Raw genomic sequence first — 13,651 nt, forward strand, 5'->3', positions numbered from 1 at the left:
GCAATAACAGACATATGAAACACATCCCAAAGGGAAATAGGAGAGCCACAGGAAAGAAATAAAGTGAAGTGAATACAACCTCACAACTAGTGCAAATCCCTCAGGAATGCTCCTAATATGAACCATTAAAGCCATGTGTTTAACATTTGATAAATCTAAGTTTTTCTTTGTCAAACGTGGAAGCTCCAGGCACAGTAAGCATTAGCCTTATCCCATAAAAGGCATTATATTGTGTCTTTACATTTCATTGCAAAATGACTTTACAAACATGTACATACAGAACTTGCTTCTATGTTTCATTCTTATGAGTTAAATAAATAGATGACCTTCATGTTTGCATAGTAAGTTCAGTGAGTTCATTCTTTTAAAAGATGGTTATTGAAATATATCATGACCATGTCTACATAATGGAAACATCAGAAACAATCTCCTCCATGCTTTGCTCTGCACATCTTTTTTACTCAAAGTGGCATGTCTAAAAGGTTCAGTGAGAAAACATTGTATCTTCACAGCAGATATGTTGCCAAGCATGTGTTTCATCCCCAGTGAGAAGCTGCCAAAATAAAAATAGAGAGATGTATAATAAGAATGTGGTATGAAAAGAAAATGGATGTGGATGGTCTTGTTCCAGATCTTTCATTATGTGGCCTTGGGCAAGTCATGTTCTTACTGTAGATTTCAACTCTTCATGTATAATATGAAATTGTTACTAAATAATCTCTAAGGCCCTCCCATCTCTAACACTCTGTATTTCCAAGCTGGTATTAAGCACAAAAATAATCAACTATGACTGTAAATTCCAGTGTGGTTGGTCTGTTTATCATCCTTCCCTGCCTGAGCACTTGTGTGCCAGGGACTGTGGCAAATTCTTAACAAAATATTTATTTATTTAATCCTCATAACAACTCTATGAGCAAGGTATTATCATTCGCTCCACCATTTTACAGATGAGAAAACTTAGAGAAGTTAAATGGTTTGCCATAAACTGTATATTGAATCCAATATAATAATCCATAATAACTCCATTCTCTACTGCCTCCCAATCAGAAAGAAGAAAAATCAATTCTTCCAAGGAAAAGGAAGTTTAACCAAGCTCTTTGAAATAGTCCATTTAGGAAATGAAGTGATTAAGAGTCTTATTTGGAAGTCAAGAAAGCAAAACTGATTCCATAAAATCAAAATAAACTGACATGGATTAAGACTCTTATTTCAAATTGCTTTTTTTTTTTAGTCGCAGAGATTTTTACTACCTGGAGATTGCCTGGAGCATTGACCCCATAGTCCCATGAAAAGTGAAGAGACAACTGAAGTGAGACAATAAGGCCACCTTAACGGGCTCCACACATTAGAATTTTGGCCTAAAACAGGAGAGGCAGCTAACATTTATTCAGCATTTAAGATTGTTCAATATCTGTCTTGAAATCCTAAAACATTTAGACTTTTTCTCCTTCTCTCACTGTAATTCCCTGTGTCAGCATATAAAATATCTGCTCAACTTAAAAATGTATAACATAAAGAACAAAAACTACCCATGGCAGGAGTACTCCAAGTATTACCCTGCCTCTGTATTTTTCCAGAATGCTCAAATTCTAGGGCAGTTCTGGTTGAGGGTGCTCCTCTTCCCAGAAATATTTGCAATCCAGAAGACTTGCCAAAGAGTTCATTTTTATTTCTAAGGTCAAGGTGGAAATAACTAGAATTTTATTTCAAAGAACTTTCTACTTACAATAGTCATTTAAATAGATTTAATTATGATATAGTGTCAAATTTCACAAACCACATGGAGGAGGCCAGGGACAAGAGCAGACTTGAAAAATTAGTGGGGAAAAAAAACATTTCTTTACTCAGGGAACAAGCTATGCAAATTTTCCCTTCATGAAACAATCTGAGATTATAATCTAAAATCCAAAGAAACATGACAGTGCTTTTTGGAGGCTTTTAAAGTTAGTAACCCTTTCCTTTAAAATACTTCAGTGGGCTCTCCAAAGTAGTAAGAAAAGATGCTTTTACAGTGATTTATATGGTATTTTCCATCCTAACAGCTGGACTCTTTATGTTTGTAGTATTGCCATGTGGCATACTGTTCAAAGCAATGGAGTTTTAGAAGTCCTGAAAACAGGATGTTCACTAAAGGACTATATAGAACATGTTACAAATTTAAAATATGAAAAGGAAAAGAATTCAGTTGCAAAGAGCATGAAACCTGAATCCACAAGCTTTTCCAATGCTTTTTAATGCAGTCAAAGGGGAATGAGAAATGTGCGTTCTTCCAACTGTCAGCAAACATATGCATGAAGTTTAACTGGCTTCATAACCCCTGCAGGGCTTTTTCCCTTGGTTTAGCTTCATTTTCCAACAAGTTTTAAGAATCAGTAACATTGTTAAGCAGTCCTCCTCTCTTGCAACAAATCTCTTATTTTCTTTCCAAAAGGATGTATGTATTTTAGATTAGCACGAGTACATTTCAAGCTATTCTGAATGTCTAATTTACTTACAGTTACCCATTGTTGTAATATATACTTACACAAAAATTGTAACAAGTTGGACAGATAAATACAAGTGCAAAAGTATATTTTGACCACAATTAAAAATCCTTTTATTTGTTGAAACAGGACTCTAAAGTATTTCATAATATAAACTCCTAATTAAAAATTATTAATTATAATAATATTTAAAACTAAAGAATAAATAATTTCTTGTCTTTGTTGCTCAACAACTAAAAGAAGTAACTTCTAGAATTAAAAGTATTTTGAAAAAATCTTAGCCTCAAATGAATACTTTTCTTAATATTAAAACTGTGTATAGGACAGATTATGCAAATGCAAAACTAAAAATTAAACTACTTCCTGCTTTCAGATCTAAAAATCCCAAAAGATGAAAAAATATTAGTATTAATAGTCAAGTTTAATTACTTGCTTTAACCATGTTTAATCAATAAGACAAGAAATCCAAATATTTTATCATATGTTAGAAATAACTGATTATGTGACATAAATAAACCATCCATATTTTTAAAAATTTATCTATATTCCTTTAAATATTCAACAACATATATAGAGGCCATAATATGGCCAAAGAATATATCTCAAACCACGTGTTTTATAAAGTAGTAGACATATGGCTAACTTGATCTGAGAACACTTACTATGCCAACATCAATTTCTTTCAAAATTGATTACCAAACTATAATACAAGATAATGGCTAAAAATAGTAATGGAATTACTTATTCAAACACCCAATTTATGATTTGTATCATGGAATTTGTACATGTTAAAAGGGAACTCAAAATATAAAGGTCAATGACTCATATACGCACATGGAAAACATGCCAAATCTAAAAAAATTCCAACAACAAAAAATTTTTTCATCCCTCTTGTCAATGTTGGTTTCTTCAATAGCATGCCAATGGTCAAAGCTGATAGTGATTTGAAACCCAGCCCTACCTCCAGCTTTTATCTTCTCTGCAATCATCCTTTATCTTCTCTGCAATCATCATAAAAACTTTCTATATAATGTTTACATATATTAAGAGAAAGTGGTTATAGATGTGATGGGAGAGGAGGAGATTCCTTTCACAGTATCCAAAACCTCTGACATAACCTCAAGTTTCAAGTTTACTATAATTCATATGTTCATTCATTCTTTTATTCAACAAATAGTTATTGAACACCTCTTTTATTCTAAGTACTATGGTTGGTGCAGTGGGTTCTATGGATAATGGCTCTGCTCTTATGATCCTATATTATAGAAACTAATCAATAAACAAATAAAATAATTCAGATAGGTGTAAGAGTTCTGAAGAATTAAAACTGGAAAATGGGATAGAGAATGACTGCAATGATGCCTGTTAGATGGACAGGAAATATGTTGTATTTGAGCTGAAACCTGGATGATGATAAAGTGATGGTAAAGCATTGTACACAGTAGAGACAGCAAATATAAAGTCCCTTTTGCAAGGTGAACATATGTTTAAGAAACAGAAAGAAGGTCATAGTTGTTGGAGCATAGTATGTAAGGCAGAGGAATGAAATTACAGCTTCAAGTCAAAGAAATAGGCATATGGGTCTCCTGATTATGGTTGGGCATCTTATCTGAATGGCGCTTCCTAAAGTTTTAAAGAACACAACTACACAATAGTGTGCAGTGATACACTGAGCATTTCAAGTTGAAGAGGAAGCAGGAAATTCAGATTCAGTCCTTATTAGAGCTCCTTCCCAATACCTCCAGTGTGCAAACTTCATGAGTTCTTAATACCAGACAAGAGCATCAAGGAGACCCAAAAACTCCTTGGGGATCTATTCATACTATTTACCACTAGTAAACATGTTGTCCCAGTGTATCTTTACAATTGAAGGCTCAACAGTTTTTGTGCTGCATTTGGGATGGGAATTTTTCATATGCTGGGAACCCCTATACCTAGGATCCAATCACCTGGGTGTTATCTCCTGAGCACTGTCAGTTTCTCATGTGCTACCATAAATCAGAGGATAGACTATTATGCTCCCTCAACTCTGAGAGTATGTCAAAGTCTTCTTGTTCATCCTTGCCAATGGATTAACAGTGAAGGTGCTATTTTACTTATATTAGTTTACTCCAGTTTCTAATCATTACTCAAAAAAGAAGTTTCTGATATAGCTCTGAATGACATCTCAAATGTAAATTATTCAAATCCGTTATGTAAATTTCTTTTTTTAGTACATATTCTCAAGGTTTCAGAACACACAAATATAGATTACACATAAATTGTTGCTTAAATATAAAATATTTGAGGTTTATTGTAAAGCCAATGAAATTTTTAAAAATTGCACCTAGATGTTAGTTATTATAATTTTAAAATATATTTTGAAAAATTATAGAAGATATATAATGGTCAGGCAGAAAATTTAGAAAGTACAAAAGAAATAATAAATTAAGAATCAAAGTGAATTCCAACAAATGAAGATGAACAGTCTTGACAACATTTTATACCTCCTCACTGATTTTTTTTTGCACATCTACTTATAGTAATATGTACAAGATGGAGACCACAAATTCCAAGCCTATCACCTGCTTTATCGTATAACCATTGCAGAAAGCATCCCCAACTAATCTAAAATTATTTAGAACTTTAATCTTAATATATACAGAATAGTCTACTGCATGATTGCACCATAAATTTTAAATATCTTCCTCTTACTAAGCATAAAATTTATTTCCAGTCTTTTTATATTACTTATATTAATGAGAAAGGAGTCTTCTATGAAATATTATCTTCTAATTTTGGTGTATAGAAAGACTGTGTATTCATTTCATATCTTACAATTTTACAGAATTCTAGGAGTCATAAAATCCTAAAAAAATGATATTTTGTCTTCTTCAGCCAATAATTATGTCTCTTATTTTTGTTTTAAATAATATTATATTGGCCAAAATTATTATGAAAAGTATCAAAAAGTAATAATTTTATGCATGCTAAAATTCTATTCATTTCAATGGCAATAATTCTTCTGTTTTATAATTATGATGTTGGCTCTGGACATAAAACAGATAGTCATTATTATATGAATGAATATAGACATAATTATCTAAATTTTAAGGGAAAAAATTCTTACATATAGTAGCTAATATTTATATTGCATTCTCAAGCACTGTTAGCATATTACCTAGATTAACTTATTTAATCTCCACAACAAATCTCTGAGCTGCATACAGCTATTATGTACATTTTACAGATGAGGAAACTAACGTGCAGAGAGGTTATATATCTTTTAAAATTCTGTAAATCTATTAAAATTCTCTATTAAAGAGACAGCTATTAAAATTCTCATATGGTTTGTTTTGCTTACACTGTTGATACAATTATCACACATAAGAGAACTAAACTACCCAAAGCAATCTACAGATTCAATGCAATCCCTATCAAACTACCACTGGCATTTTTCACAGAACTAGAACAAAAAATTTCACAATATGTATGGAAACACAAAAGGCCCGAATAGCCAAAGCAATCTTGAGAACGAAAAATGGAGCTGGAGGAATCAGGCTCCCTGACTTCAGACTATACTACAAAGCTACAGTAATCAAGACAGTATGGTACTGGCACAAAAACAGAAATATAGATCAATGGAACAGGATAGAAAGCCCAGAGATAAACCCACACACATATGGTTACCTTATCTTTGATAAAGGAGGCAAAAGTATACCGTGGAGAAAAGACAGCCTCTTCAATAAGTGGTGCTGGGAAAACTGGACAGGTACATGTAAAAGTATGAACTTAGAACACTCCCTAACACCATACACAAAAATAAACTCAAAATGGGTTAAAGACCTAAATGTAAGGCCAGACACTATCAAACTCTTAGAGGAAAACATAGGCAGAACACTCTATGACAGAAATCACAGCAAGATCCTTTTTGACCCACCTCCTAGAGAAATGGAAATAAAAACACAAATAAACAAATGGGACCTAATTAAACTTAAAAGCTTTTGCACAGAAAAGGAAACCCTAAACAAGACCAAAAGACAGCCCTCAGAATGGGAGAAAATATTTGCAGATGAAGCAACTGACAAAGGATTAATCTCCAAAATTTACAAGCAGCTCATGCAGCTCAATAACAAAAAAACAAACAAACCAATCCAAAAATGGGCAGAAGACCTAAATAGACATTTCTCTAAAGAAGATATACATATTGCCAACAAACACATGAAAGAATGCTCAACATCATTAGTCATTAGAGAAGTGCAAATCAAAGCTACAAGACATCATCTCACACCAGTCAGAATGGCCATCATCAAAAAATCTAGAAATGATAAATGCTGGAGAGCATGTGGAGAAAAGGGAACACTCTTGCACTGTTGGTGGGAATGTAAATTGATACAGCCACTATGGAGAACAGTATGGAGGTTCCTTAAAAGACTACAAAAAACTAAAAATAGAACTACCATACGACCCAGCAATCCCACTACTGGGCATATAACCTGAGAAAACCATAATTCAAAAAGAGTCATGTACCAAAATGTTCATTGCAGCTCTATTTACAATAGCCAGGACATGGAAGCAACCTAAGTGTCCATCAACAGATGAATGGATAAAGACGATGTGGCACGTATATACAATGGAATGTTACTCAGCCATAAAAAGAAACGAAATTGAGTTATTTGTAGTGAGGTGTATAGACCTAGAGTCTGTCATACAGAGTGAAGTAAGTCAGAAGGAGAAAAACAAATACCGTATGCTAATACATATATATGGAATCTAAGGGAAAAAAGTGTCATGAAGAACCTAGGGGTGAGATGGGAATAAAGACACAGACCTACTGGAGCGTGGACTTGAGGAGATGGGGAGGGGGATGGGTAAGCTGTGACAAAGTGAGAGAGTTGCATGGACATATATACACTACCAAATGTAAAACAGATAGCTAGTGGGAAGCAGCCACATAGCACAGGGAGATCAACTAGGTGGTTTGTGACCACGTAAAGGGGTGGGATAGGGAGGGTGGGAGGAAGGGAGACGCAAGAGGGAAGAGATATGGGAACATATGTATATGTATAACTGATTCACTTTGTTATAAAGCACAAACTAACACACCATTGTAAAACAATTATACTCCAATAAAGATGTTAAAAAAAAGAGAAAACTAAAAATTAATTGCATTTTGGGGATAAAGTCTGCCTGGTCTTGGTGAATAATTTTGCCAGTGTTTCCATGTATTCTGGTAAGGATTTTTGTGTCTATATTCATATGCAAGATTATTCTTTAATTTTTTTTTTTAGATGTTGGGGGTAGCAGTTTATTAATTTATTTTATTTATTTTTGCTGTGTTGGGTCCTCGTTTCTGTGTGAGGGCTTTCTCTAGTTGTGGCAAGTGGGGGCCACTCTTCATTGCGGTATGCAGGCCTCTAACTATCGCGGCCTCTCTTGTTGCGGAGAACAGGCTCCAGGAGCACAGGCTCAGTAGTTGTGGCTCACAGGACTCTTTGCTCCGCGGCATGTGGGATCCTCCCAGACCAGGGCTTGAACCCGTGTCCCCAACATTAGCAGGAAGATTCTCAACCACTGCGCCACCAGGGAAGCCCTATTCTTTAATTTTTTGTGATGTTTTCTTTTTTCTGGTTTTGGTATCAAGGTACTACTAGATTCATAACATTATCAGTTAGCTTTCCACCCTTTTTCTGTCTTTTGATCCAGCTAATATTTCCTTAATACTCTACAAATGCAGTTTTGATGTTCTCTTTGATCCACAAGTTATTTAGAAAACTGATTTTAAATTTCATAGTGGTTTTAAATAGAAATCAATTAGCAAAAGCTCAGATGAACAAAAAGTCATTTGCTTTGTTGTTTAATCTTTTGCTAATAAAGGTCATTTATACCACATTATGAGCAGAAAATATTGATAAAATAAGTACTATTTTCTGGACAAATTGAAGATTTTTTTAAAGCCTCTGTTCAACCATCATAAACATGACAAATATCTATCTGCTTACAAGAAAGCTACATAATTTGCTTGTATATTAATATATATATATAGTGTTAAATACTTGTATTTGGCATAGTCATATGTGCTTATCTGAAATATCAAAACTTATTTACAGTCACATAAGCTTTCAATTACTTTATTTTTTATCCCATCACCTAACTAGGAATAAAAGATTGTTCATGTCTATTGTAACAACTTTATCTTTATAAATTAATCTGTTTTATCTTCTTTTTTACTTTATGTATTTTGACACTATGGGTCATAAAATCCATGATTCTATCTTAATTGTAGCTTGTGTATTTTATCAATATGAAATTATCCTCTTTGTCACATTTACTTTTTGAGTACTAACCAAACTACTCTTTAGTTTTTTCATTTTCTAATAAATCTTCAAAATTATTTTGTTTTTACACGGGTTGTGTTTTAGTTTTATTTTTCTAGTTTAGCATATAGCAGCATATTGCTTTTTAATCTAACACTTGCGGTTTTAACTTTACATAATATCACTTAAACAGTTGATATATTTTTAAATCATTGATATGTCTATTCTTATATCTGACATCCTGTACTTTGATTTCTATCTTCCTAGGGTTCTTTGCTCTTTCCATTGTTTTCTATTCTATGATGTATGCACTATTTGACTTTTTCTATATTTCTGTATTTTATATTTCTCTAAATACTGCCTAAATTAAAATGGTATCTCTTGATTTCCTTTAACATAAACAGAGAAAATACTTTTACTTCTTCTCTGCCTACTCATAGTATTAATTGATAAAATATTATATTTGAGGTTTAGGTTTCTGTTAAAATTAATATTTCACATTGTATGTCTTCTGTGAACAACTTTTAAAATTCATATTTATTTTATAGACATATTCTCAGCCAATTACACTTTTTAATGTTTTTTATTACACATCCATTCCTTTTTTAAAAAGATACTGTATTATGAACTATTTCAAGCATACAGAAAAGATAGTAATAGCTAACATTTACTGAACAATTACAGTGTCACAAGCACTATTCTAAGTACTCAAAAATAATTAACTTAATAATTTTTGTAATAATTTTTTGAGATGGAAATATTTATATTTCCATGCTATATATGAAGAAACTATGTCATTTGCAAAAAGTTATACAGCTAAAAATGATGAGATCATATTCAAACCTAGGCTCTCTGTCACCTTTGTTCATGACCCTCCTCTACCATTAAGCCTTCCACTACCAAGAGTATACAACCAACCCTATTATAGTTTATGCTAAATGTAATTTTTTTAATTTAAGCTTTCTTATTTTATTTTATTTATTACCCACTTTTTCTTTTATCATCTCTGCCTATGTGATATTTTCCTTCTTTTATTTCTTTAGACTCCAAACTATGCTTATTTCAACATTTATCAGCTCTGTAATTTTTTATTTTCTGTGCTTTGAATTTATCCTCCAGTTGTTGATTGTTATATTATTGGCTCGCTAAATTAGTTTTCTTCATGGGTTTTAGAGTTTGGGCTTTTTAGGTAAATTGAACTGGGAAGTATTTTTGTTTTTGTAACTTCTCTCTTTCTCTCTCTGTCTTTCTCCACTCTCCCTTCTCCCTTCCCCTCCCCTTTACCCTCTCCTCCTCCTCCGTTTTCTCTTCCTCCTCTCTTTCTCTCTCTGCCTCCCTCTCTCTCTCCGATTCCAACCCCTAATCTATCTAGGACATTTTGCCATCAAGAACTGCACCTTTTTCCTAAAATGAAGAGACTCTCACTGAGTAAGTATGGTGACTCCATCATAAGATTATATTAGTAACAAGTAGCTTGGGACCCTTTCATTGTCCATACACATCTGTGTCCTAGGGCTTCAAACACTAAGATTCACAGCAAAGCATATGGAGAATCTGAAAACTAGGGAAATCTGGGAATGCTAATTATTTGACTTTTAAAATGTAATTAGCACTCCTTTTTCCCCAGACGAATGTGATTGAGTAGATTTGCTATTATCCAATATGGAGCATCTAATCTATGGGGCAAGATTTTCTTACACCACCACTTTAGAGAATATTAAATATCTCTAGATGTGCTAGGCCTTTGTCTCCAGGACAAACACTTGCTCTGATAATAACTAAAGTTGGAGTAGACTTACATGGCATGAGCCACAGCACGTATTAACCATAGAGACTCCAGGAGTTCCTTTTCTTAAGGGAAAGCTGTGACTGCGGCAAACACAGAATTTGGTACCTACCTCGTGGCATAGTTATACCCAATCTCTTACTTTAAATTCACTTCTAAGTATGTTTGATATATTTATTTTAGTTTATATTTGTATTAGTCACAACCTGATTATTTTCTTCACTGCTGTTAGTGTACCCATCTGTTCTGTAGTGCCCTTGGATAAAAAAGTTTGGGAATTCTGGCTTATAGCAATTACTAATCACAAGACTGATTATATTCACTGTATTTCTGTTTTGAATCTACATAAATTTGTTCCCCCCAAATTTCACAACCAAAGTTATGGTCCAAGAAAAATGAAGGATTATATAATTAGCTGGTAAATGTACTAGGAACTAGGAAAACTTAAATGTAAATATCAACTTTAATTTAAATCATCTAGATTGGCTAGGCTGGATGTCTGATCTTCCATGTGTAACTGCCCAAATTTATGGTCCTAGCTGTGTGACATGAGGTACACATTTTCATAAAGGACTACAGACTTTTATAGAGCTAGAAAATGATTTTTTTGAAAGAAAACTAAAGGTACTTGTTTTATATAAATGTTGAGCCAAATGTTCATCCTTTATTATTCTCCCATAGGAATTTTACAAGATGAGAATCTGGCATTTATTAGCAGGTCATTTGGGGGTCGGTGGCTGTGGGAACCCAGACTCTTTGTCTGCATTTTATCTTCACCATATGATTTTGGTATGAGTATTTAAGTCTCATAAAGCATAATATGTCATGAATAATCATTACATATTTAAAATAACACAAATTAAATCACCTATTATAATACTACACCATCAATAAAGAGCCCTTTAATTCCTGATTAGGGATTTAAAAAATATTTTTGGTTTGAGCACTCATTTAGTTATGGGTAATACACGTGTACGTATGTGTGTGTATCTGTATGACAGTATGCTCTGAATGATCTCAACTATGGAATACGATTTGAAGATTTGTCTCCTTAGTTGGATGTTTGAATATACAAGTAATTTTATATTCCATATAAAATTTTTAAATGGCTTTAAAATAAATAATATGATACAGGTACAAAATGTTTTTGCTAAACTGCTAGATAATCAGATAAATCTACTCTAAAATATTTCCACTAAATTAAGAAATTCAGCCAAGTCTACCACAATAAATTAAATTGGAAATAAGAGTCTGTTGTTTAAATGATTCATCAAATGTATTTAGAAAGCATTTATTTGAACTGTGTTCTGCATTCATTCAGTGCAACCTGAGAAGGCGTGATTCTTGACATTTGATGGCTTTAACAAAAGGAAGACAACAAAGGCATAAAGAAAATGTTAAGGCAATCTAGAGGTGAATACAAAATGGCACCCTGATTAAAAACACAGGACTTGGGACCCGAAGAGGAGCTTCTGAGTTCTGGTTTTGCCACTTCTTGGGCAACCTTGGGCAAGTCACAACCTCTTTTTTCCAACTTCTTCATCTTTGAATGGTTCTTGGAATAATGTGTATAACATATGTCTGCAAATCTGCTACTTGGTCCCTTGTTTACAGTGCCCCACCCACTCTGACCTCCTTGCTGTTCCTCAAAAACACCAAGCACCTCCACTGTGGGGCCTTTGGAGAGGTCTTCCCACTTCCTGGAATACTCTTTCCTGAGATCCCCACGTGGACAGTTGCTTCTCTTCTTTCAAGTTTGGCTTAATATTCCCACATGCCCTTGCTTCAGCTCCACGGGGAGATGGAAAAGTAGGTAGCTGGCGCCTTCATCTTTCATATGGGAGATTGGCTCTGCATCCCTTCAAGGTCCAAAAATGCAGAATTCCCTTGAACAGACAAAATATTAACAAACTTCCATTATAGGTATCAAGAAACTCTGCAAAATCTTCAGAAAAATACCATTCAACATAATAGGTAAATTCAGCAATTTCTAAAAAATGAGTAATAGTACATGAAGAGACACCCAAATAATAATAAAAACTTAAGAGAATAGAAGAATCAGTCTTGAAAATTACTGTCTCAAAGAGTGTTGCTCTAGTCAATCATTCAGGAAGAGTTTACAGGGACCAGGAAGACGTGAGTGTCAAGAGAACATTCTTGGCATTCGGTGGGTCATGTTGCTTCTACACAACTTAGGTCTTACTCTTTTGACCATTTTCCTGCACAAAAAGTTTGTGCCTTTAAAAAAATAAATAAAGTTAAACTAGACCCATTTAAATTGTTTTCTTGAGTAAAGTGGTTACTTTGTGAGTCTATGTCAGATAATGTTTTAATTTGTTTGGATAGTGGCAGGATAAACTTATTGGGAACAGATTATATGTTAAACAGTTTGCTTTATATATATTATTTGTATTCTTTACATAATCCTTCTGATTATTATTGTCTTTATAGATGAGGAAACTAAGGTTCAAAGAGATAAAAAATAACTGTCATATGGAATTGTAGTTTCTGTTCTGCAGTTAGTTATTTATCTGGTACTTTCTAGGTGTTACCATGCACATATATATTTTCTCCTTCTTCACTGTATTTTTTCCATATTCACCATATCAATGGAGTATACCAAAAGCTGTAAAGATGACCAGAAAGAGAGAAAAGTAAAAGACAATTATTTGGAAAGATCAAATTTAATTAGAGCATTGTTTTAAAATTTTATTTCATTTTCCTTAACTCTATTTTTCCATTTTTATTCCAAGTTTTTAAATTTAGTATATACGTATACTTCAGTACCTCAGATTCTTTTAGGTAAGAAATTTATTTCAATAAGTTATTTTATTATTAAACTATAAACTATGCAAAATATTCAATCATATCAATACTTTGTAAAAAAAATACAAATAAAACATAAACACAAGTTTCTGATTCCTATAAGTGTAAAATGTAACAGGATGAAAAATATTTGTATCTTCTGGCAGGTATTATGGTATCATTGAAGCTGAATGCAGCCTCTGTACCCCACACTGAACTAAATCTCAGAGTGAGAGTTTTGGATGAAGTAGAAAAGAATAGCTTTATTGCTTTGCCAGGCA

This window comes from Kogia breviceps, chromosome 4 (genome assembly GCF_026419965.1).
Source record: "Kogia breviceps isolate mKogBre1 chromosome 4, mKogBre1 haplotype 1, whole genome shotgun sequence".
NCBI classification, from domain to species: domain Eukaryota; kingdom Metazoa; phylum Chordata; class Mammalia; order Artiodactyla; family Physeteridae; genus Kogia; species Kogia breviceps.